We start from the raw sequence: 25,641 nt of genomic DNA, 5'->3' as shown, positions 1-25,641 counted from the left end.
TCTGTTCTGAGCCATTGGATTCACCATCCACATAAGAGTGACCTGCATTCACATCAAACATGGGCTGATCTACCTTCTCTTTTCCTTTTCGTGATACCTGAATACCACTATCTGCATTGCTTTGAGAAGATTCTCCTGATCTCAATGTGCCTGTCCATGGCGAAGAATGTGAACCACTGCTAGAAGACGTTCCAGGTCCACTAATATTTTGTGACTGCTGCTGTGAATTCTGTGCAGCATTACCATTTTGTGCATCTACATCATCAATCACATTTACTGGTTTATACAAGCTACTCATCTCATAAAAAACAACATCTCTGCTCACTGTAAACTTACGAGTAGAAGGGTTATAGCATCTATACCCTTTCTGCTGTAGAGAGTAACCAATAAAGATGCACTTCTCAGCTTTTGGATCCAACTTGGATCTCAACTCATCTGGCACATGAACATAGGCAATGCAACCAAAAATCTTCAAATGAGAAATATATGGTTTCCTACCAGTATACCTCTCCTCTGGAGTCATCCCATGTATTGCTGCAGTGGGAGTCATGTTCATTATATAGGCTGCTGTAGCAACTTCTTCAGCCCAGTAAAAATCTGGCAAGTCTTTTTCATTGAGCATGGCACGAGATACCTCTCCAATATGCCTATTTTTCCTTTCTGCAATTCCATTTTGTTGTGGGGTATGACTGCATGAATATTGCTGCTTTATGCCATGCTCCTACAAGAACCTTGCAAACTCATTTGAGAGGTACTCTCCCCCTCCATCTGACCTTAGGCATTTTATTTGCAGACCTGTTTCTTTTTCAACCATAGCTTTAAGAGTTTTGAAATGCCCAAAAACTTCACTTTTCTTTTTCATAAAATACACCTAAACTTTTCTGCTATAGTCATCAATAAAAGTGACAAAATAATGACAGCCTCCAAGAGATACAGCTTTAGTAGTCCACACATCAGAGTGGATTAATTCCAATGGCTTCTTACTCTCTTGAACATGTCTAGGAAATGGTTTCCTTGCTTGTTTTCCAAATTGATAGGCTTCACATACCTTATGCATTTCTGCAACCTTGAATTTAGGCAATCCTGCAACAATATTTTGGGCCTGCATTGATTTAAGTCGCTGTACATTAACATGACCAATGCGTTTATGCCAGATATCAATATCTGCAACTACGCCGGTCCCATGTGTAAACATTGCTGCACTCAATTCAGACATGTTTGCATCCAACGTAAACATTCTGCCCTTCTTCTTTCCTTTTGCTATCAAGCGACCTTTATTTTTCATATCCTCAACAAAGCATCCATGAGGATTAAATCTGACCTGCAAGCCCTGCTCAACCATTTGACCAACAGAAACCAGATTCTTGGTGATATTCGGGACATGAAATACATCGGACATGTATTTCTTTTTCCCATCCTGCATAGACAAAGGAAATTTTCCAACCTGCACAATAGGATATACAGTATCATCACCAGTCTCCACAAATCCTGGTTTTTTCATTTTCCTTGCATCCTCCATCCATTCTGCATGACCTGTCATGGGGTTTGATGCACCTGAGTCAACATACCATACATCATTGCTTTCTTCTGCACTTGTCACAGAATTGTTCACGTGCTGCACCATAAACAAATGCTCATTTCTGTCATCACCCTGTCTACTAGAAAATGCATAATTTCCTTGTTGCAATTTCCCATTCATGATGTCATTCTGCTTTTTATAGCAGTCTTTAGCCATATGACCCATTTTACCACAGTAGTAGCATTCAACATTACTATTTGCATTTTGGCCTCTTTGCCATCCACCACGACCTCTTTGGCTCCCCCTGCCTCTAGAGTTACCATGTCCTCCTCCATAGGACTGGTTTTCTTGAGTTTGCTACATATTCCGATTTCTACCACGGCCTCTAGATCGGCCTCCTCTACCTCTACCTCTACCTCTTCCAGCATTTGAGTAGAAGACAGCTTCTTTTGAAGTTCCTCCTGAAGAAGATGCACCACCATTTCTATGCTCCTCAGAAATTAGAAGAGCAATCAACTCCTCAAAATCAGAAAATCTTTCACGGACGGAAATGGATGTTCGGAACTGTGCATAATCCTTTCCTAGACCATTCAAGGTCACAGAAACTAAATCATCATCTTCCACTGGCGACCCAATGGAAGCAAGTGTATCTGTAATCTTCTTCACCTTCATGTGGTAGTCATTGATACTCATATTTTCTCTTTCCACATTGTGCAACTCTTGCTTGAGCTGCATTTTCCTGGATTGCATATTTGTGCTATACATTTTTGACAAAGTATCCCATGCCTCCTTTGGCGTACTTGCATCCTGAATATGCACAATCATAGAGTCTGAAATGCTGATAGATAGCCAGTACATAACTTTCCTGGCTCTCTCATGCCATGCTTTAAATGCCTGCATTTGCTGTTGATTGGAAACATCAGGAAGATATGGTTCTTCTTCATTTCCTGCAACAAATTCCCAATATCCTTTTCCCATAAGGAAATTCGTCATTCTAAACTTCCATGCTTGGAAGTTATTCTTGTCAAGCTTTTCAGTGACAATCTGTGAAAGAGAATCAGATGCCATTACAGAACACTGCAAAAAATTCTGTCACTGCAAAGAACACAGCTTCAGCCTCACAAGGGCAAATCTGCAAAACTGACGAAAGTGGTATTTGACCACACAGTCACTTCCTAGTGACGATTTTGCATCAACAGGCAACAAGGATGATTCTGTAACTCCCAATGTCTCTGCGCACAAGCATACGATGCAATTTTTACAGTAACTTTTCACCGACCTGTAGAACAGTGGTCGCACAGTATAAAATAGGGTCTTTTCCTGAGTGCGTGCAGAAAACTTTCGCCTCCAAAATAGGCCCCGAAATGGCCTCAAATCAAAAAAACAAGGTCACCAAGGAGCTAAAGCCCTCTCCGCAGCATATAATGCCCTCTTGCTTCATCGCGAAGGGCATGTCAAACTGAGACAATGCACTCTTGCACTTTCCGGCTGTGCTACCTGCAGAGACTTGCTCCCAAAATAGAAAAATGAAAGCAACACTGATCCTCTTACCAGAACACCCCAAACTTGGCTTGCTTTCTTGAGCTCCTTACCACGAACAAGGCTCTGATACCATGTCAAGATTGTGGGAGAGAAGGAAGGAGTCTCACTTGTAGCTTTCTTGCTTCACAATCGGGGAATACACACAAAGATGGAGGCTGAAAACAGTTTCCTCTTCTTAGTTGTGTAAGCCAAAAAGAACTCTCATACAAAGAAATAGAAGAACCCTATATATGGGTCTCAAACCAAACTCAACTAACTAAGGTAGCATACTAACTGAGCCACGAACTAGAGTAGATAAGGATAGCTATCATCTAGCTATTATTCATGGGCGGTGTACCAACCGCATCTGCAAAACTGACAAGTCGGTGACATAAATGCACAACGGTCACCTTGGCATATCATGAGTGGAGCTCGATATCTCAACAGTCTAGCCATATAACATGCCACAACCCACCCCAACAATGCAAAAGCAATATCTGTATGGGTGGCTATCATGGCATACATAAGACTGCCCACGGCTGATGCGTAGGGAATCTTGGCCATCTCGACCCTCTGCTCATCTGTCTGCAGACAATCGGCTTGTGAAATCTTTACATGAGAAGGTAATGGACAACCAATAGGCTTAACATCCTGCATGCAGAAGCGCTCATGGACTTTATGAATGTACCCTCTTTGTGATAGATAAAGTAGTCCCTGAGATCAATCATGCGTAATACGCATAGCAAGTATATGAGAGGCCTATCCCAGATCTTTCATCTCAAAGCTCTTCTTGAGTTGAGCCTTAAGAGCATCTAGCTCCTTATGAGCTGTCCTTGCTAAAAGCATGTCATCCACATAGAGTACCAAAATCAATAAAGAACCGTCACAGGCTTTCTTAGTGTATAAGCACGGATCCATAGCACTGTGGCTATAGCCCTGTGACTGGATGAATGCTTTAAACTTATGGTACCATTCCCTAGGTACCTGTGTCAAGCCATATAGACTCTTCTTTAGCTTGCACACTAGGCGTCCCCTGTCACGGTCTACAAAGCCCTTAGGCTGCTCCATGTAAATCTCATCATGCAAGTCCCCATGTAAAAAGGTCATCTTGACATCTATCTCGTAAAAGTCTAGGTCAAGCTGTGCAACCAAGGCCAAGACTAAGCATAGGGTGGTCATCTTGACCACAGGAGAAAAGACTTCATTAAAGTCAACACCATGCTACTACTTAAAACCCTTAGCAACAAGCCTTTTAGGCTGCTCCATGTAAATCTCATCATGCAAGTCCCCATGTAAAAAGGTCATCTTGACATCTATATGGTACAAGTCTAGGTCAAGCTATGCAACCAAGGCCAAGACTAAGCATAGGGTGGTCATCTTGACCACAGAAGACTTCATCAAAGTCAACACCATGCTACTACTTAAAACCCTTACCAACAAGCCTTGTGTGCTAGCTTGGGGTGTCCACGGGTACTTTTCAACTTGTACACCCACTTGCATGGCAAAGCCTTCTTACCCTGAGGCAAGGAAATAAAATCCCAAGTCTGATTCTTATGCAATGAGTCAAGCTCAGACTGCATAGCCCTCTCCCAAGAGTGACAATCACCTGTGCATAGCCTCATCATAAGTGAGAGGCTCTCCTGTATATGTAACCAATACATAATCCATAGAGGGTGCAAAATGGTCAGGAGGTCATCCATCTCTAGCAGAACACCTCAACCCATGCTCTATTGTCTGACTAACATCCTGTCTAACATGAGCATGTCTAACATCTGGGCCATGAGCATTAGGTGATGTTTTATGCTGTCTAGCTGGCCGTGGAGCAGGCTGAATGGGAGCAACTAGCGCCTCCTAAAAGATAACTCTGCATACCTCAACCACTTTCCTAGGCTGCATATGCATTTTTCCTCATGAAAGATGACATTGTGGATATGGATCAAGCTGCGGATCACTTTTCACATGCCTGTGGATCCTATAGATGTTAACCCATCTCTCCTACATCTCTATAGCCAATGAAAATGCATTTGATGCTTTTAGGATCCAACTTATTGCGTTTGTCCTTGGGCACATGGCAGAATGCCTCAAATCCAAAGACACGAAAATGATCATAAGAGGGGGGCTTGCCTGCCCATATCTTCTCTGCAACCTGAAAGTTAATGTCATTGCTAGGCAACCTGTTAATGAGATGCACTGCAATAGTAATTGACTCAGCCCAAAAGTGTTGCAGTAAGCTAGCTTTGCTAAGCATGCTATGGACCCTTTCCTGAATGGTCCTATTCATGCGTTCAGCCATACCATTCTGGGGAGAGGTGTAAGGGGTGGTCAACTTATGCTTAATACCCCGCTCATCACAAAACTGCTCAAAAGCACGTGATACATACTCACCCCCATTATCTGACCTTAGGCATTTTAGCCTTTTCACAAACTGGTTCTCTACCAATGCAAGCCAACGTTGAAATGTGTCTAAGACATCAGATTTTCTCTTTATGGGATAAGCCCAAACCTTACGTGAGTAATCATCTATGAAAGTAACAAAGTACTTTGCCCCACCAAGTGACTGACACGGCATGGGCCCACATACATCTGAGTGCACAAGAGCCAAGGGCTCACCCATGTGTTTCTTACTAGACTTTGTATGTGTATTTCTAGTATGCCTGCCATACAAACAATGATCATAAGAATCGAAATGCGAAGAGTCAAAAGGCGGAAGATACTGCAAAGCACAGAGCATTTTCATTCCTTTAAGATACATATGCCCCAAACGAGCATGACAAAGGGATACATGGGGAATAGAACCCACAGACAAAACATGATCCAATGTAGCTCTAGATACAAGTAAGGGATAGAGGCTACCAAACTTGGCACCTCTTTGCAAGCACAAGCTTGCCACGAGTAATCTTCCATGCAGAGTCTCCAAAAGACACAAAATGCCCTGCATTATCAAGCTGTCCAGCTGACATAAGACTGCGACTCAACATAGGTACATGGCGTACATCATGAAAAATAAAAGAATTGCCAGAAGGAAACTGCATCCTAACATCTCTAAGGCCCATAATGTCAAGAGACCTCTCATCACCAAGATGCACAGAACCAAACATGGTACGATAGGTATGAAACCAATCTCTATAGGGTGTCAGATGAAATGATGCATTTGAATCCAAGAGCCAGCACTACACATACATAGAATGTATCTCAAAAGCCTGTAAGGCATTGCATGAAGAAGCTGCAAGTATGTAATCATCATCTGAATTAGTGGCTTGCATGACATTAACCTCTTCTATCTTCACACTGGACTTTGCAGGTACAATACTGCGCTCAAAAGACTTTTCCTGCACTTTTTCTTTTCCCTTTTCCTTGCGCTTGTCATCACGCAAGTTATGGAACTCCGGCCTAATATGTCCCGATTTCTCACAATAATGGCAGGTAAGATTAGACTTCCATCCACGGGACTTACTGCGACCACATGACTTGGACTTGGACTTCTGAAAGTCCCTGCCCTTATGATCATTATCATGCCTGCCATGTCTGCCACCTCTAAAGGTCAATGCATGTGAAGAGCAGGAAGCATAATTATTTCTCCTGTTGATTTCCTCAGTCAATAAAGCACTCTCAACATCATTGATTTTCAGCCCATCAAGCTTGTTTGTGCATATGGTAGTACGGAAGACATCCCATGATTCAGGCAAGGTGCCAAGTAGAAACAACGGGTGCAAGTTGTCTTTGAACTCAATACCCTGTGACAACACACTCTTCATGATAGCATGAAATTGACTGAAATGAGATGATAGGGAGGTCCCCTCCTTCATGCAAAGGTCCATTAATTTCCTCAGCCAATACATCTGACGTAGGACTCTGCTGTGTATAAAGCTTCTGAATCTTCTCCCATAAATCCCATGCACTCTATTTTCATCTTCAACAACATTATGATGGACTTCTTCTGAGAGTGACAAGATAATGGTAGACTTGCATAGCTCATCAAGTTCGATCCAAACATCATCATCCATATTCTCGGGTCTAACACCCTTGAAACGCAAGGGTTTAATACACAATTTTTGCACCAAAACCTGCCATATTTGGAACTTCCAATATCCATAGTTGGTACCATCCAATTTGGCAATGTTAAAGAGAGCTATGTCTTTTAGCTGACCAGCCATACTGTCCCAAATCAAAGCAAAAAAGCAAAATTTCAGGTTGTTGGAACTAGCAAAAAATGCACTAAAACCACTGCTAAAACTCCCTGAAAGAGTGGATATCACCAAGAGAAGCACCTGTCCACCAAATATGACCAAGATAACAACAAAGAGTAAGCATTACAATCATAGAACTGCTCAAAATCTACAGATTTCAGCTTGGTGTACTAAAGGCAGTATGTAAAAATGTCCCAAAATGAAGCGATCACTGATACATATGTCACTCCAACTACCAGGTAGCAAGATACATCCAACAGTGAGTGTCCAGGGGCAAGAAGGTACCAAGAATTGTCAAACCAATAACCTATCAGGCAAGAGACATCTCATAGTTCTGGAAGTCATGCATGTAATGGGTCTTGGGGTAAGAGAAGAGACCAAGCACAAGCACAACTGACAGAGAAAGAAGCTCAATGGATAACCATCCAAGATGCATACAAAATTGACAAACCTATGACAGAGATAGGTGCATGCCCCAATAGGCATATGAAATCAGCCCACTACAGACTAACTGCAGACATAAAGCTCTCAAGAGAGCAAATGCATGTAACTTTCCCACAAGCTCAAGCTCAAGTGTAAATAAGACTATGTGTACATTTGAATATACCAAGAGGCTTCCACTGGAAGTAAAGTTAGATGAAAAGAGAGCAAGCAACACTCTAATACATCAAATACATAGCATCAGACATGCAATCCTAGTAGGGTACATCCAGAGCATAAATCCCAAGCTATCTCAGACCCGTAAAGCATAAGCCTGAAAGCATTCAAAAAGCATGTAACTGACAACCAAATGTAATACCCAATAGATCCAAAATGCTCAAATACATCTGAATATGAAGCTCCAAGTAACTTTCAAGCATGGGCAAACCAAGTGGCATCCATATCTGACCAAAGCATAAATGCAAGAAGCCTAAATGCCAAGGAGTGACAATAGGCATAAACCGGTCCAAAGCATGCCAACTAAAGCCAAATGCTAGTGATGACGACCAAGGCGGAGTCTATTCCAAGCTCAAAATCATTCGCAAACCAAAAAGAAGCACTTGACAATCTCCAAATACATCGTTATGATCATTCAAACCTTCAGTAATAAGCACCTCGTATCCAAGAACCCATGCATACACCAAGTAAATGAGCTTCATCCCACTGTATTACAGCAGTATATTTACTATTAAATGAAGCTCAAACGGTACCCAAATATGCTCCAAATCAGTCCCAAAGCATAGACATAGCATCCCATAACCTCGGGGCATCACCATGCATCAATAGGCATCAAACGGGCAGTGCCAAGAAGTGTCAAACAATAAATGTCAAGTGATGCCCTGTTTTGATAGTCCTGGGACTGTGTATACAACAAGGGTTGAAGGGGGAAGCACTCAAATCGATCACCGGGAGCCAAGCACTAATGCCGGCGAGTTGAACAATGATTGGAAAGGTTGCCAAGAGTGCCGAGAAGCCGAGAAAGAGCAGGGAAATGCCAGGAGTAGGTCAGCCCACCCAGCCCCCTAAAAATGCACCACAATTTGCAATGGATATTCTTGGGGGGTCTTCAACAGTGCTCGAGGGCACTTGGCAATGTCGAGGGGGCTCCAATGCAGCCCTCGAAGAAGCCAATGAAGGTCTGGAAGCTCGGGGAGGAGGCGAGAGATCAAAACATACCTGCAAATGAAGGTACCATGGCTGCCATTGAAGCTCGGGTTGAAGCTCTTGAAATCTGAACTGAAGAGAACGCCAAGAAAGCTCCAATGCCTTTGCTCTGATACTAGTTGAAAGGGATGTGGAACCCAGGAGGAAGAAGCTTGGCTGTGAGAGCTATGGCAGATTGAGAGCAAGAGCCAAGAGAGAGAGAGACTCAAAAGTGGGAACTCCAACAACCATAATGTATGGCCGGGCCTTCCTTTATTCAAAATATCACTGAAAGAATAAATAATAAGCAATTGTGATGGCGGGTGCCCACCACCTGGAATGTGCAGTGGTGGGTACTATTAGTGTAGTAATACACGGGTGGCTAGGTGGAGGCGCTTTTACCCCCAATAGATCTATCTTCTTCGTGAATAGACAGTGATCTGCATGAGCTATTTGAAATCCATGCTACTATAAATAACTGCTTATCCGAGCATTCTATGCTCTCGATGCCTGTTTCAACCCATATAAAGCTTTTTTATCTTACAGACATATGATGAAAAATTAGGATGAACATAGCCTTTAGGCTGCTCTACACTTCTTCAAGAAATTCACCATACAAAAAAGCATTTTTAACATCCATCTGCCATAATTTCCAGCCCTTAGACATTGCCAATGCAATGATCATTCTCAATGTTGCCATCTTGGCAGCTAGACTAAAAGTCTCTTCATAATCCAAGCCATTTTACTGTCCATATCCCTTTGCAACCAGCTTGGTTTTATACCATTCTAGTGAACCATCTGACTTGCATTTTACTTTATAGACCCATTTTCTACCAATGGGTACTTTTCCTTTAGGTGACTTGACCAAATCCCATGTTTCATTTTCAGCTAGTGGCCACATATTCTTCATCCATGGTAGCACACCAGTTCTCATCTACAACAACTACATCATCAAACTTCATAGGTTCTTGTCATGTAAGCATAATGAGGGGCTGAATATCCACTATATGTCAACCTATCAATAGGTTTCTGACTCTTTCAGACCTTCTTAACTGTGGTTCACTTTGAGCTTTCCTCTCATGAGGCGGCACATACCTGCTATGCCTTACACCAGGCATCATAACTGAAGGTATTTCCAACTCACTGTCCAAACTATCACTACCAAGTGACTCATATCATGATGTAAGTGGACCATTCACATCATCAAACATCTTTTCCTTTCCTTTATCCAATCTCCCCCTCATTGACATATCCATGGCAGTGGATGTAGGATTATGATTATGCAATCATCCTATCCAAGGACTAATTGTAGATGAAGCATCACTTATAGGACCACTTATAGAAGTACTCGTCACTGAGAACAAGAATTTTAAGCATTAGTAGTGCTAGCTGATCCATCAAAAATCACTGTAGTAGGATTACCATACCATGAAGCTAGCTCGTCAAAAACTACATCTCTATTGATCAAGGTCTCATGAGTCGATAGTACATAACATTTGTAAGCCTTCCTTCTTGTGCATAACCTAGAAAAACACTCTTGACTGTTGAGAAATGACAAATGATGTATGCTCCAAGAAGAGATGTCCTGAATCCCATATGCATAGTGAGGAGAGTGGAACAACCCAAATTCTATAAAGCATTGTACTTGACTATCACTTTCATAATGATGAATGCAATATCATGATGCTTTCCTATTTCAGTTAGTGTCATTGTCATTGTTAGCCCAATACACAAGATTTTCTTTATGAGTCCAAGCTTACATCTTGGAACTTAATTCACTTGTGTAACAATTGTCTACTCATTGTCCATGTCAACATGAATTTAGTGTTTATCTTCCAACCTCCATAGCTCCTGTTGTGCTCTAGATTCGACATTCTCACATGGTATCAGAGCTCAGCTAAGCATGGTCAGCTCCTCAATCTACTTCTCTAGCTCCCTTTTACTTTTGCCTAGCTTGGTATCAGCTCAAGTCTTCATTTTCTACTCTAACTTCACCTTCATCCTCACTAGAGCTTTCATGGTTGCCATAGCTAGCAATACCTTGTTTGCTTGGATGCATTGGATCAAGGCAAAAGAAGAGGAGATAGCTCATGACTTGAAGTGCCAAAATCTTCTCCTCCTCAAGGGGCTTCAGGCCAGCACATCAAACCACGAAATTGGCCTCTTCCTTGCTGAACATTATTCATTTCCTAGGTCGTTGCTCAGAATTGTGCTAATTCCAGTCTGTACATAAACTCGTCCTGCACTATGCAATTTACCCTGTGAGTATAGGGTTTTGGAAGCTCACCATGTAAGCCTACTCCCTATGCAATATCTCTTGCAATGGTCAACTCCTTGAGATGCATGAGCTGAAAAGACAGTTGCCTATCAAAACCCTAAAAGATGAAGCCATAGCCATTGACCTTCAAGGTCATAAAACACTTCATTTTCCACTTCATTCCAACACACTAAAGCCTCAAACACTTATGTCTGATCAATTTCCAACAAGATAAATTCTCAAGAAGAAGATTTGGAACATCAAGCATCAACTATCAATCTCAACATCGAGTCTTCAAGGCATAGTCAATGCATAGTATCTCTTGATACTGCATTAGTGCTTCTTAGCACTTGGATCATAAGCTCACTCAAGAACAACTCATTTTTTATCCCATCTCTGTTGCTTATTATAATGCCCTAATTGATCAAATCTCTTATAAGTCTTAACCCCCTTGTAAAAGGATAGACACTACTCGAGTACGCTTGTGGTAAGACCTACTTAAAAATGAATGAACTTGAGCAAATAGCTAAATTCAATGGTGAAGGCTTTCATGCCTGGAAGGAAAAGACCATGTACCACTTGATGAGAAAAGACCTCTGGGATCTCTTTGAAGATGTTGAAGGTGATGCAGATGGTAGGAAAGAAGATTCAAAAAGTGGAATCCTTGCAGTAGCTCCGCCAAAAACCAAAGAATGGAAGAAGATGAATAGCAAGGCACTAGGCATCATTGCCTAGGGACTAAGTGATGATGTGCTACATCATATCTCTGGCATTAGAGATGCTAGAACTGCTTGGGAGGAACTTGATAGGATTTTTAGTACCCAATCAAAGAATTCAAAGGTAAAATTACTCATGAAATTTTATAAACTCAATATAAAAGAAATTGCTTCCATGACCATACACATTAACAAGGTCAAGAGCCTAAAAACCCAGCTCGCAACTCTTACGAATAATATTTTTGAATATGAAGCAATAGCCGTACTACTTGCAAGTTTAAATAAGAATCCTTATGAGAATCTTCTTTCCACCCTAAGTAATATTCTAAGTCTTTCACTCAAAGATATTGAGCACTCACTACTTGATGGAGAAAGAAAAGTTAAAAGCAAGGATGCAAAGAAACACACCTTCGACAACAATCTCTTGTACACCAAGGGCACTTATGGAGCAAGAGGCCATGGTCGAGGACTTAGCACCAACAACAACAAGGATCAAATTATATGTCATTAGTGTGGCAAGACTGGCCATATAGCTAGTGAATGTTTCCACAAGAAAAGAGCACATCAGATGCAGAATAATCACCACTAGAACCAATTCATGAATAAAGAAGAAGAAGAAGAAGAAGAAGAAGAAGAAGAAGAAGAAAAAGAAGAAGATGCTTCTACTACCATCAACAACTCTGACAGATTATTCCAAGGGCTTGAAGCGAGATGGGTACAGGGTGGCTATGGTTGCCACAAGGTCAAATGGAGAGGAAGGAGTAGGAGATGAGCTCCTAGGCTTAACCTTAGCTAGACTAAGCTCAAGATGAGCTAGATGAGAGTAGAATGAAGCTGGAGGAGCAGTTCCATGCCCAACTGGGCTCTGATACCATGTTAAAATATGCGGGATCTAGAGCATGGCAGACATTAGGAAAAAATGAACTCACAAATGGGCCTTTTAGCCCCTCCTCTCTCCTCCTTAAAACAAGGAAAAGAGGAGAGAAGAATAATACAATAATCCTCCTCTCTCTCCACTTTTGCAATCTTGTTTTGTCTTTTTTATATTATCTACAAAGATATACTTAGATTCCTTCTCTCTCCTCATTCAAGAAGTATTTTTCAACCAAATTTTATATTCAAAAAGGAGTTGGTTATGGGAGTGTGGTGGTTTGTTTTCAATGCAAAATGATTAGTAGATACGAGGTAATTGATTTTTAAATCAAGAATAAGGAAAATGAAATTTTAGAAGTTCCGTTTAAGATATTTTGGGGATTTTTTATATTCTAGCTTTTGGTCAAAAAAGAAATTTTTTTGTTTTTTGGAGATGTTTTTGGAGGTAAAATAGAAATATCTAAAATACGAAAAGTCTTGGACATCCCTACCCTCTAAGCTATTTCCCCTCATATCTATACTCTCTCATGGCTCTATTGTGGCCTCTTCTATGTGTTTATGCAACCTTCATTAACAGAGTGAATTACTTACACCCTCCTTTCCCTTGGCACCTTTCTGTGCCTCTCTGTGCATCTCCACTCTACCTCTTGTGACAACCAAGTAGGCTCCCCGTTTCTATTAATAGTAAAATGAATGCAAGAAAGAAGGAGCTGCATATTGAGGTAGAGATTGAATATGTCCCATTATTCAAAAGAACCTAGCGTACCAGTGTCAACCCTCAGGTTTTGCAGAGTTAGAGGCAAATGGGATTGAAACATGTGGATTTGTGGGTTAATAGGGAAATCTACCCAATTGACCCCTTAAACAATAGACCTCCAACTTTCTCAGGAATCACAAATTTACTAAAGTATATATGCGAGGGTGAAAATGGGTTACTCGATTATACTAGGCGGCTCAATGATCATGCATTCAAAGTATTTACAACTTGTTAAGCAACCATAAAAAATTGCCATGATGTGATCACTGCATATCAACTTCATATACAATAGCTCATAAGACAAGTGGTACAGCTGAATGACACTATAATTCCACAAAACAATCAAATTATTTCAATGCAGGACACTATCCATGACATTGGTATCTTGTATGAGGAGGCAAAGGCATAATTGGACGACTTGAGAAAGATCAACAACAAGCTAACACAGGAGCGCAAACGAAAGAAGAAGCCAATCAATGAGTTAATTGTGAATAGTGGCCAGTGGAAGCGACGTATCAAAGCATGTAAGGTAGCTCAGAAAGAGAACCTAGGTGCGGGTGAGGTTGGATCGTGTATTAGTAGATTGTTGAAGGCAAGTACATTGGAAAACGCTTTGAGCAATCTTAAGTTTAAGTTTGTGAAGAAAAAGGTGATTGAGTGCACATTAAAAAATGTGTCAAATGAGTTCTCAACTATGGATGCACAATCTATTTGTGACAGGGCCAGTATTAGCACAACGGCTTACTCAAAGATATTCAAAGGTGTGAAGGCTGGGTTTGGTCGTGTGCTGAAGAGAAATAGAATCATGCCTCTTCCTCAACCTTCAAAGTTAATAGAGGCCCGAGGCAACTTAATACAAAGGTTTTGGAGTTGATACGAGATCCCATGCATGTTCAATGTGTGGAAACACTAAAGGTTGGGACCAAAAATGCATATGAGGTGAAGTTCACCGAACTCAACAATTACTATTTAGATTTGAACAAGGTGCAGTCGGAAATGGTAATGTACTACAATATGTCTGTTGAGGAATGTAATGGTAAATTGCAGTTTGTTATAAAATTAGATGAAAGTGAGGTCGTCAAAGGAGTAAAGCTTGAAAGAGTAAGTGTAACTCTAATGAATAGAGCTTTACAATTTGACAAAACCAACCCAGGGAACTTTAATGTTCAATCTGAGTGCAATGTGTGGTGGCTCGTTGCATTTGAAGTTCCTAAGGAAACATTTGAGGTGTTGTAGGTGTTCTTTATGTACACAAGCATTCCAAGCATTATCGATCTCATCAGGAACATGGTGAGATGATCTCGGTTGAAGGGTTATGGTCAATACTTGGTTGAATGGCATCTTGTAGGATACTTGAAAACTTTAAAATGCATGTGTGGAATCTCCAATGGTGCAAATAAAAAGAATCCATGCCTACATTGCTTGACAGAGAGGGTGGAAGGAAAGGATGGAAAGAAGAACTGGCGAAGGGTGACAACTGCTGCACTAACGCGCAATAGAGAAGATCCCACTTGGAAGCCCATCTTCAACATTCCCTTGGATCATATTCATGTTTGTTCATTGCATGATTTTGTCAGAATCATGGAGAAAATTGTATATGAATATATTTGTTTTGCTTATAGGATGCAACTAGAAAAAGAAGCCATTGCAACGTGTAGGAATGTGGAGCGAGTGCTATTAGAAATTGGGCTACACAAGCATTACGTGACGATTGAAAAATATGAGAAGAGTTCAAGAAAATCTGATAACTTGCCAAAAAGGCCTTGCTTTGGAGGAGCAAAGGCTAGAAAGTTTCTCTCAGTACCCATCAATGAGGAAGGGAATGTCATGGTTTGTAGGCCGTAGGACTATGATGGGTTGAAAAAGTTACATTTTGTAGTTCCTGATCGAAGTAATGTAGGAAAAACAAGATTGGCCAAAGCTAAGGTTTGGATAAGCCTTAACAAATTGGCTCCCTTAGTTTGCAAGATGGTGTTTAACAATGAAGATAAGCAAGAGATTATCAATGCTGTGCATAGCTTCTACGAAAACATGGTGAAAGCATGGGGCAAAAGCTCTATCACACATTACATGGTGCATACTAAGTTAATATTTAAAAAATGGATGAATTGTATAAACTATTGAGCATAGTTTTACTCATGTGTGATATGTGTCTTTGTAGCATATCCTTAAGGCACATGGGCCATACTTTGTAGAAAAGGGAAGCATCGGAATTTGGTCCACACAAGGGATAGAAAATTCACATTGGATAGCGTGTGGTGCATACCAAAGAGAAACTGATCATGGTGGAGGGGTGAATGGTAGAAATCCAATGATCCAATTGCTATCTTGGTGGTACAGGATTATAGTAGCGGATGAAACTAAACTCTCACAAAAAAGAGCAAATGAAAGTGCTAATGAATCGGCTGCAGACATGATGGAATCACATCGTGCCACTAAAAACAATGCGTTATGAAGCCTCAAATGCCAAAGAAAACCATGCCAACTGGCTAGAAACAAGGTTTCGACAAGGCAGCAAATGGGTTCAAAGAGAGCTAAGATAGTAAGATGAACAATGTGTTTAGTGTGAATGCAATTGATAGTTTAAGAGAGAAAGAGAGAGTATGCATCTATGTAAATGAGTCTCACAGTTTAGGATTATATAAAAAAGGGTTTCACTTTCTATCTTATTCATTGAGTTCTCACATCTCTTATGCAGGAAAGATGGCTAGGTCTAAGGTAGTTGCAAATAAGCTTCCACTCAGAGCCCCATATCGTGTTCAGCCCCTTGGAGCATCTACTAGCTCAAATGCACTCCCTTCTCAACCTAATCCACCTTCCTCAAGCTGCCCTCACAAGGGTTCTCCTTTGAATTAGGAGGTATCAACGCTCTTTTGATCTCATCATTCCGAAGGCGAGCTTCTCGAGACTTGTTCGTGAGATTGTGCAAGAGCTCTACTGCACAGAAAGCAAGAGGTGGTTTTTGGTATAAGGTTAGGATAGACCTGATCGCTTCACAAAAGAATGTCTTCATGCTCTACAGTGTGCTGCAGGGGCTTTTCTAGTTGACTCTGATGCTCAACGTTGTGCAATACATGCGAAGCGTATCACTGTAACTCCCAAGGACTTCCAACTTGTAAGAAATATTCAAGCAGTGAAGGATGCATTTGTTCCAATGGAATGAACACAGTTTGTAAGGTTATCTTTTTTGACATAGTGTTATCCTCGTGCATTGGACATATGACTATGTCCCAGTGTAAAACTGTTTTATGTGCCCTTAAAATATGAATTAAAATTTTACACTTAACACAATATTAGTGAGTTTGGGAATCTCCCAATTCCCATTTTTTGAATATTAAAAGGTGGCACCCGGATAATATGCCCATAACTTTGTCAAAACCCTATGATATGGCCTATCATTGGAAAGCTCTTGAAAAATGGAATCTATTGAGCTATAGAGCACTTGATTTGGAGTTATACTGTTCAAGTTATGAAAAATTCAAATATTTTACCACGTGTCCCAAACTTATGGGAAATTTCCATATTCCCCAATATGGTGCTACTTGTCCTTCGCTCTCAACTTTGATTGTGCATCTTCGCTGTATTTTCAATTGTTACTTACAGTTTTTGTTAGAATTGTCAATTTCAATAAGAATAACATGCAAAATTTTGCCATTTCTTGTTGCAGACTTTACTCCTGATGCATTTGTATAGTCTATGTGGTGCAAAGTTTCTAAGGGCCAGTAGTCGCGATGTTGATTTCTCAATTATCAATCCATCAATAATTTTGGTGTGGGATAATTTTTAAAATACTAAACTGTATTAGGATGCGACCAAACTTCACATATGCACTAGTTAGGTGGCCAAGAGCCCTTTTTTTAAAAAAAAAAGTGCATGACACGAGACTTCGGACCAGGGGTCTGCATGCACTTTTTTTCAAAAAAAAGGGCAAAAAGTAGCTCCAAATACCAGACTTCGAACCAAGGGTCTACATGCACTTTTTTTTAAAAAAAAATTTGGGCTCTTGGCCACCTAACGAGTGCACGTATGAAGTTTCATCGCATTCTGATAAAATGTTATGGATTTACAATCACACGATGGACAGTGCATATGAAGCTGCATTAACCTAGTTTTGGGGTTTAACTGGGTTAAAAGTTCATTCTTTTTCTCATTTTCACATCTTGCTTTCTTTGCTTCCTCCATTTTCACATTCCCAACCTCTGTCTCTTCTCTATGTTGCCCTCCTCGAGCTTGCATGGCATGCACCAAGCAAGCATACTGTTTTGGCCCCGGGAAGACATCACGCCAAGGCCCGCCACCTGGAGCACAAGGTGGAGTCTCCTCTAGTGCAGCAACAGGTGCTCCCCATAGAGCACAAGTACCACCACAGAAGAAGAGGAGATGGAAACCAGGACTGCCGCCCTTTGAGAGATAAGGAGAATCCAACGCGGATACGAGCTTCTCATCCCAAAAATTTCTTTTCATAAGGTTATTTGAGAAGTCATGCAAGACTTGGAGCTGAAAGGGATGGGAAGATTTTGTGCATGAGTGCGGCATGGCACACCAACAGGAAGGTGGATTGCTGCAGTTATGGAGGCCCTACAAACAAATGCAGAGGGGTTTCTTATCGATTTGTTTGATGATACACAGCTTGTGGCCATCCATGCAAAGCGTGTCACAATCACAGATAAAGACATGAACTTTATCATTCGACTTCGACACGGCAAGGGGACTCCACCATAGTTTACTAGATTAATGATGCAAGGTTTGTAATGAGTGTTAGAGTGCCATAACATCTTGGAAGGCCAAAAAATTTTGTATACTCTGCCACATTGGAATAATTATTTATATATACATAATATCTCATGCGATGTGTACTGAATTCAAATAATTGAGTAAAGTTTATTTTGTTTTGTTTCTTGAAATGCATGACTCTTAATTTTTGTTTAACGTACAAATGCATCGAAAGTAGTAATATGTACACATACAAGTTACATTATTGCTTATGCACAATCGCAAGTGCAGTACTAGGTGTTAAATTATGTTAATGTATGTGGATGCATCATTCACGTACCACAGATTATCATCACACTTACACAATCGTAAAGTGCAGTACTACGCATTGAATTATGTTAACGTATAACGTACCACACATTATCATCACAATTATATGAACCACATATTTATTTAATAAATATTTATTTGTAGGAACAAAGTAAAGTATCTTATATTCATCAAGAAAAATACATGTGATGGCTGTTAGTGATGATAGATATAAAAAGCCGATAGCCAACAAGAACTCTCAATTGTTCCTTGGCTTTTTCATCAGTGGAGAGGAGGGACCAGCTTCCGATGAAAATATAAATTCCTTCTTTACTTCAAAAATGATGTGCTTCCCCTTCAGCTCTTTCTCTAGGAGAAGCGGATCTGACACTTTAGCGAGGTCATCTAATGTAGCAAGCGCACAAATTGCTCTACCACACATTTGGTCAAACAAGTAAAGAAGCTTTGATCGCTTGATTAGCACCACCTTCTCCAAGCTAGATGTCACATGTATCGCTCGAAAAGGTACAAACTTGGTCAAATCTCAAATTTTCATGATTATTTCTTGCCCTCCTGGTGAGCACTTCTTATGGAAGACCACCAAATCTACAACAAGGTTACCAATATACTCCTTCAGAGCAGAATCCTTTCGTTGATCCGCATGTCGAGCTCCTCGATGCCTTGATGCAAACTTATTTATGTATAGTATGTATTGAATGACAAAGTCAAATCAAACAATATATTTAGCGACTAACCTAGAGTTATCAAAAAGTGATGAAACTTGATGGTAGGGTGAGTCAGGTCCCCCAGAGTCCACTAGTGAAATATTGGCAAAAAATTATGCCTGCAACTACCTTGTTCGAAGTTTGGCATTTGGGGCCACCTCGAACAGGGCAACTGCAGGTATCATTTTTTGGCAAGATTTCACTGGTGGACTCCGGGGGACCCAATGCACCCTACGGTCAATTTCATCACATAAAAATATATGGTGGTTAGAAATCTCACATTCTCCAGATCATCTTGTATCTTCATTTCCTCGTGTGTCAGGGAGGCACCTCTTTGGGCACAGGGATCTACAAACTCCTTGGTAGGAAGTAGGGGCCTTGGTCCGAACGAATCATGCTGTAGTGCTTCAAACTTAGCATCTGGCAGAAGATAATCTTCTTCAACCAAGGTAATATGCTCATGTGCTACTATGATGGCACTCACAGTATCTAAGCTTGTGCCATCATATCTTCCAATCTCTGCCATTGTCAGATGCACATCCATGTAATCATAATCAATCAGGTCTTCCATCGAATCCCTGATTAGGATAGAAAACAAATCTTCTTCCCTCATTTCCAAGTATTGTAGTATATCTGATAGAAGCAAGTATTATACACAATCTACTTCAATGGGCGTCAAGGAGGCAAGGTTGGGTTTGTCGACTTGTGGTTGTCTTGAAGAAGATGGCACCATGAGAGCCAACCCTTGCTCTACCACCACTCAATGTTTCTCTTCAACATTTATGAGCTCTTCAATTGGTTCTTCTCTTGTGTATGTGATAGAAACAACATGTGGAGTTGTATCTTCATTGCTCTCCTCCTCTAGGGGTGTATCCAATGCAAGGAGGTAAATTGCCAATGCACAATCACACTCCACAATATCCAAAGGTGATGTACCTGGTGCACTTCCCATGGGAATAGTGCATACTCTGTGCGAAGGATCCACATGGGCCAGACACATATTCACTACTTTTTGGTGATTCTTCCCTGCTTGAAATACTATGAGCTATTCCAGAGGCACCCAAGCCATGTTGGATCCCTCGATGGAGTATGTGCATGTAGCAATGGTGCTCACAAAGTCTTCCAAAACCTGAAGGGGGGATCCAACGATGAGAGCATGCTTTCAAGGTTGAAGTTGTTGGAGAAAACCTGGAATATTTTGTCATCGTGGTTGGCAAAGATAGTCTCCGGGATCCACTCATCAAAGTGTGTGCGAGCATTCAAGCAGATAGAAGGGATGTGGTGGATATAAAGAGATGAAGAGAGAAAGTGTGAAATGAAACAATGAAACAAGAACTAAACTAGTTCTACCTTAAAAACCTTAAGTTTTAAACCACTAAGGGTTGTTTGCAGGTAAATGGTTGTGCCTTGATCAAGACATGCATGAAAGTGCAGCTATGGATATTACTATCATTTGTGAGGGCCGCGAGCCCCAAGTATTGCAAATGGAGGATGATTGGCCCTTAAGTATAATGCACCAGGAAATTACAATATTAATGCAGAATCCACTTGTTAGCTTCAATTTTAAACTAGATGGTAGGAAAATTCAAAGCCGAGCTGAGGATACTGTTACCAGCGGAAAGTGTATGGCTCCACATATTTTTGAAATTATAGAGTCTCCCTAAAAATCCCAACACCACAAGTTGTAATATCCAACACCTATAAGTTTTTGGATTTTTTTGGCCAATAGAATATTGTCTCTTACAAACTTGCAATATTTAAAAATTATGATATTTATACAAAATCATACACTTATTATACACTTTCCACATCAACACATTTACATATGCATGTAAACTTTACAAAGACGTAAGTAAAGCCATAACTAAATCTACGATACTTGAACACTAGGCATAAAGTCTGTCGTGCAACAAAGTACATGTAATTGGAAAGGAAAGTTAGACAATTTATCCCAAAGTAATATAATAGTCAACTAAGAGAGAAAATTTTTACCTGAAAGCCATGTCCCTTGTTGTGACTCGACACTCCACTGTATCAGGACTATGAGTTATTTTTTATGTCCAAGTTTTGCCTAGAATCCTTGTAACATAATCCTCTTATGTATTTTTTATGACGTACGTGCTTGTTCAAATCTAAATAGTAATTGTTGAGTTCGGTGAACTTCACCTCATATGAAATTTTGGTCCCAACCTTTAGTGTTTCCATGCATTGAACATGCATGAGATCTCCTATCAGCTCCAAAACCTTTGTATTAAGTTGCCATCGGGCCTCTATTAACTTTGAAGGCTGAGGAAGAGGCATGATTCTATTTCTCTTCAGCACATAACCAAACCCAACCTTCACACCTTTGAATATCTTTGAGTAAGTCGTTTTGCTAATACTAGCCATGTCACAAATAGATTGTGCATCCACAATAGCTGAGAACTCATTTGACACATATTTTAATATGCACTCAATCACCTTTTCCTTCACAACCTTAAACTTAGGATTGCTCAAAGTGTTTTCCAATGTACTTGCCTTTAGCAATATACTAATACACGATCCAACCTCACCCTCACCTAGGTTCTCTTTCTGAGCTACCTTACATGCTTTGATATGTCACTTCCACTAACCGCTATTCACAATTAACTCATTGATTGACTTCTTCTTTCATTTGCACTCCTGTGTTAGCTTGCTGTTGACCTTTCTCAAGTCATCCAATTGTGCCTTTTCCTCCTCATATGAGATATTTGTTGAGATGGCAAGCTCAACATGTGCAGACATTGATGATGGATCGCCTGACTAGATGGGTCTGCACGTCTACACTTAGTACGTTAGTGATCATTATGATACTCACATGGCCACTGACTTATCACTTATTATATTTAGTTTGTTACACCTACCTACAGCTAGCAAAGACATAGCGCCAGTCAATTAGTGTAGTCGATTATTGACAAAAAGACAAATTGTCACACAAGTGAATTAGGTTCCAAGATTGAGAATTGGACTCATAAACACAATCTTGTGTATTGACAGTGACAAGACACTTTAATGGAAAGAAAAGAGCACTATCATTGCCTTAGAAAAAGAGTGCAAGTACAATGCTTTATAGGAATCGAGTGATAGCACTTTCTCCTACTATGCATATGGGACTCTAGTCCTAAGCCCTCACTACTCCTTAAAAAGGGACTAAAGTAGTTGTGATTGCAAATATCTCAATATCAATTTGCAGCCATTACCATATTCCTCGATAAAGCATCCATCCTTATTGAATCTGACTTGCAAATTCTGCTCTGCCACCTATCCAACTGACAAAAGATTGCTAGTGATCGATGGTACATGAAGTACATCACGTAGACTCTTTTTCTTGCCATTAGCATAAGCAATGGGACCATACCTATATGCTGAATATCATGCTCTGTATCATCCCCAATGCAGAAATATTCATGAGAACTTGCAACCAACTCATCAAACCATTCTTTGTGGGGTGTCATATGAGTAGAGGCCCCTGAATCTATGTACCATCTCTCATCTCTGCCTTGCATAGGCACATTCTTTGATACATGATGCATAGCAAATAACATGTCTGCTTGCTTCTTATGAATTCAATAGTAGACATTATGAATTTAGCAGTAGATAAACATGTCTACTTGCTTCTTATGACAATATTTGGAAATATGTCCATATCTTCCACAATAATGATAGTCTTTGTCCCTGTTAGACCACTCATTTGACTGCAAGGATCCACCACATTTGCCTCTAGGTGATCTCCCCTACCTCTAAAGGTGCCAGATCCTTGTTAGCCTTGTATATTCGAGCTATTCCATACATTTTGCTACTACTGTCCATAGGTATTTCGAGTGTCTCCTCAATCTTAAAAAGAACCATGGCCTCTGCCACCTCTGCCACGTTGGCTAGAGTAGAGAACAGTGTCTCTGCCTTGAGACAAACTGGAACCTATGTTAAGAACCAAGCTTTACTTCTTTATGCAGGAGTAATGCAAGCACTTCATCCCAATTAGGGGGTTCTGCTCTTACTGAAATAGAAGTATCAAATGCCTTGTACTCCTTGCCAAGCCCATTCAATGTCACTGCAATCATATCATCATTCGAAACACTAGACCCAATAGTAGCTAGTTGGTTGGATATGGTCTTTATCTCCATCGTGTGTGCTTGAATGCTCCTGCTTTTTGGACATATTATTAAATTTTTGCTTAAGGTGTATCTTCCTTGCATGCATGACATTACCATAATTTTTCATGAGTGTATCCCAAGCATCTTTCAAGGAATGACAACTGGTAATCTGCATAGCCATTGAATCACAAATGCACAAAGAGAACCAATGTAGTACTTTGCTAGCTCTTTTTTATCACTGTCAGTGAGCTCTTTGTTGATCCTATGTTGGATTTCGTTCAGGTAATTTGGGTTCAGCTTCAGTCCCCGTGCATAAATCCCAGTATCCTCTACCAATCAGAAAATTTTGCATCCTGAACTTCGGTAGTGCAAAGTTCTTGTTATCAAGCTTATCACTGATAATTTGGGTGATGTTATCAGTGCCCTAAGCATTTGCCATATTGCAACAGAAAATTTTTAATCAATGCCTCTAACTCCCTACAAACCACGATGTCTTATTGACCAATTTCAGGATTCAACTTTTATGACAATTTTTTGCAAGAAATCCTTGCAAAAATCATAGTATTTCAGCCAACAAACATGTCAAATACATCCACAATCAAGTGACACAGCATGTAGGTACATCAAGTAGTTCATAGAGCATGTAGTTGCTATGTACCCTATGTACATTCAATCTTATTGACAATAGAGAAACATACAATCTGCAATCAGCCAACCAGTAAATGACCACAATAGCCTTTTCTTAGTCAAAACAAAGATATTTTTGTGTCAAATATGCCCCAAAACATCCTAGACATTTGCCAGTATATGCGCAAGTCTATACATTACCTTTCAGACACACTGTAGTACATGTACAACAAGTACAAATGCCAAATATCTTCTCAATTGATAAAACAGTCAGCCAAAACAAGGGCAATCCAAGCTCAAAAACTTTCTGAATCATATCATACATATGCCAACACATGTAGAGACGAAGACATCATCATACCGACATTCATACATGCCCCGTCTTCAAGAATCAATGTCATATAACTCCTGTACTGTTCATGTATAGACAATAATCATGTCAATGTAGTTGATTTTTAGCTCCAAAATTCAGAATTCATTGCTCTTTTTATTTCGTACAACATCTAGCATACATATGCCCATAATTAGGGTCCACAGATACTATCCAATGTCACAGATTGCTTCAAGAAGTAATAGGTACTTGTTGCCCACAGTTCAGGATAGATTTCCAGCCTGTTAAAACCTTCCAAAGCTAAGAATTTGACACTTTAGAACCACGCTGAAATGCATGAGAATAAGGGCATATAGATTGTTAGGATGAAAGCCACCAGTGCCTTGAAACCACCTGCTATTTACTGTAGTAAACAACTAGTTTGCACAAGTTTGTGCTAAACATCTCAAAATCTGTGAAGAATTTGAGAAAACTTTCTTCTGTAAAGTTGTAGACCACATCAAATCGGTCAAGAGTCAAGGGTTGTTTCTCCAAAATCCATTTTTTTAGCAACATATGGCTTTTGCAAAAAAATAGGCAACAGGCATAGTCTCCTTTGATGACATTTTTTTGGATTTGATGCCTTTGATGTCAAATGGCCACTCACATGTGCTCAATGAAGTCTTATGAAGCTCCCAAAGAAGCCACAACAAGATCTTGCACAAGCACAAAGCATAAACCCTGATGCATACCTTGACAGGAACAATGGTAGCCTTTCTTCTTCAGTAGAGGCTCTTATCTTCAAGCTCCAGGTCTAGACTCCTTCAATGCCATGCTGCAAAGAGCCCATTCATGTTGTCTATGATACCATGTTCAAAGATAAGAGAGATAGAGTGGAGCCAAAGAGTGATCAATCAACTCATCTTATTCATCTTCATTATTCAATCTCTACGAACATGAAAGAGATAGTACAACTAGGTTACCACTAATCATGAGTAACTGTGGTTAGATCAACATCGACTTATTTAATGTTCCATACATGAGTACAACTGGACATAGCTATAGGTAATGTCGGTCACACACACATACATATGAGTAGTTGAGCTTGAAGTCTCAATAGTATCCTGGGTTATTGCAAGTCCAACATGCGATGGGTTCTTTGTTGAGTCCTCCTAGACCTCTACCTCTTCCCCTGCCCAACGCCATCACCGGTATTGGTTTGAGATCCATCAAGATGGGATTGCTCTCTTCATCGTACAAGATGCAAGGGTTTACATATGCTTCATTCTCATTTAAATTCTCTATTTGATGTAAAGGAGCCTCACTTGGTGGATGGGTCATGATGGTTCTAAGTGATCTAGGTATCCCTATGGGGTTGATATCTAGGGACAG

The sequence above is a fragment of the Lygodium microphyllum genome, chromosome 4, assembly GCF_053477565.2.
Source record: "Lygodium microphyllum isolate KBCC chromosome 4, Lygodium_microphyllum_v1.1.10, whole genome shotgun sequence".
In the NCBI taxonomy this organism is placed as follows: domain Eukaryota; kingdom Viridiplantae; phylum Streptophyta; class Polypodiopsida; order Schizaeales; family Lygodiaceae; genus Lygodium; species Lygodium microphyllum.
The sequence above is the reverse complement of the archived record's forward strand: the minus strand, read 5'-3'. Positions refer to the sequence as shown.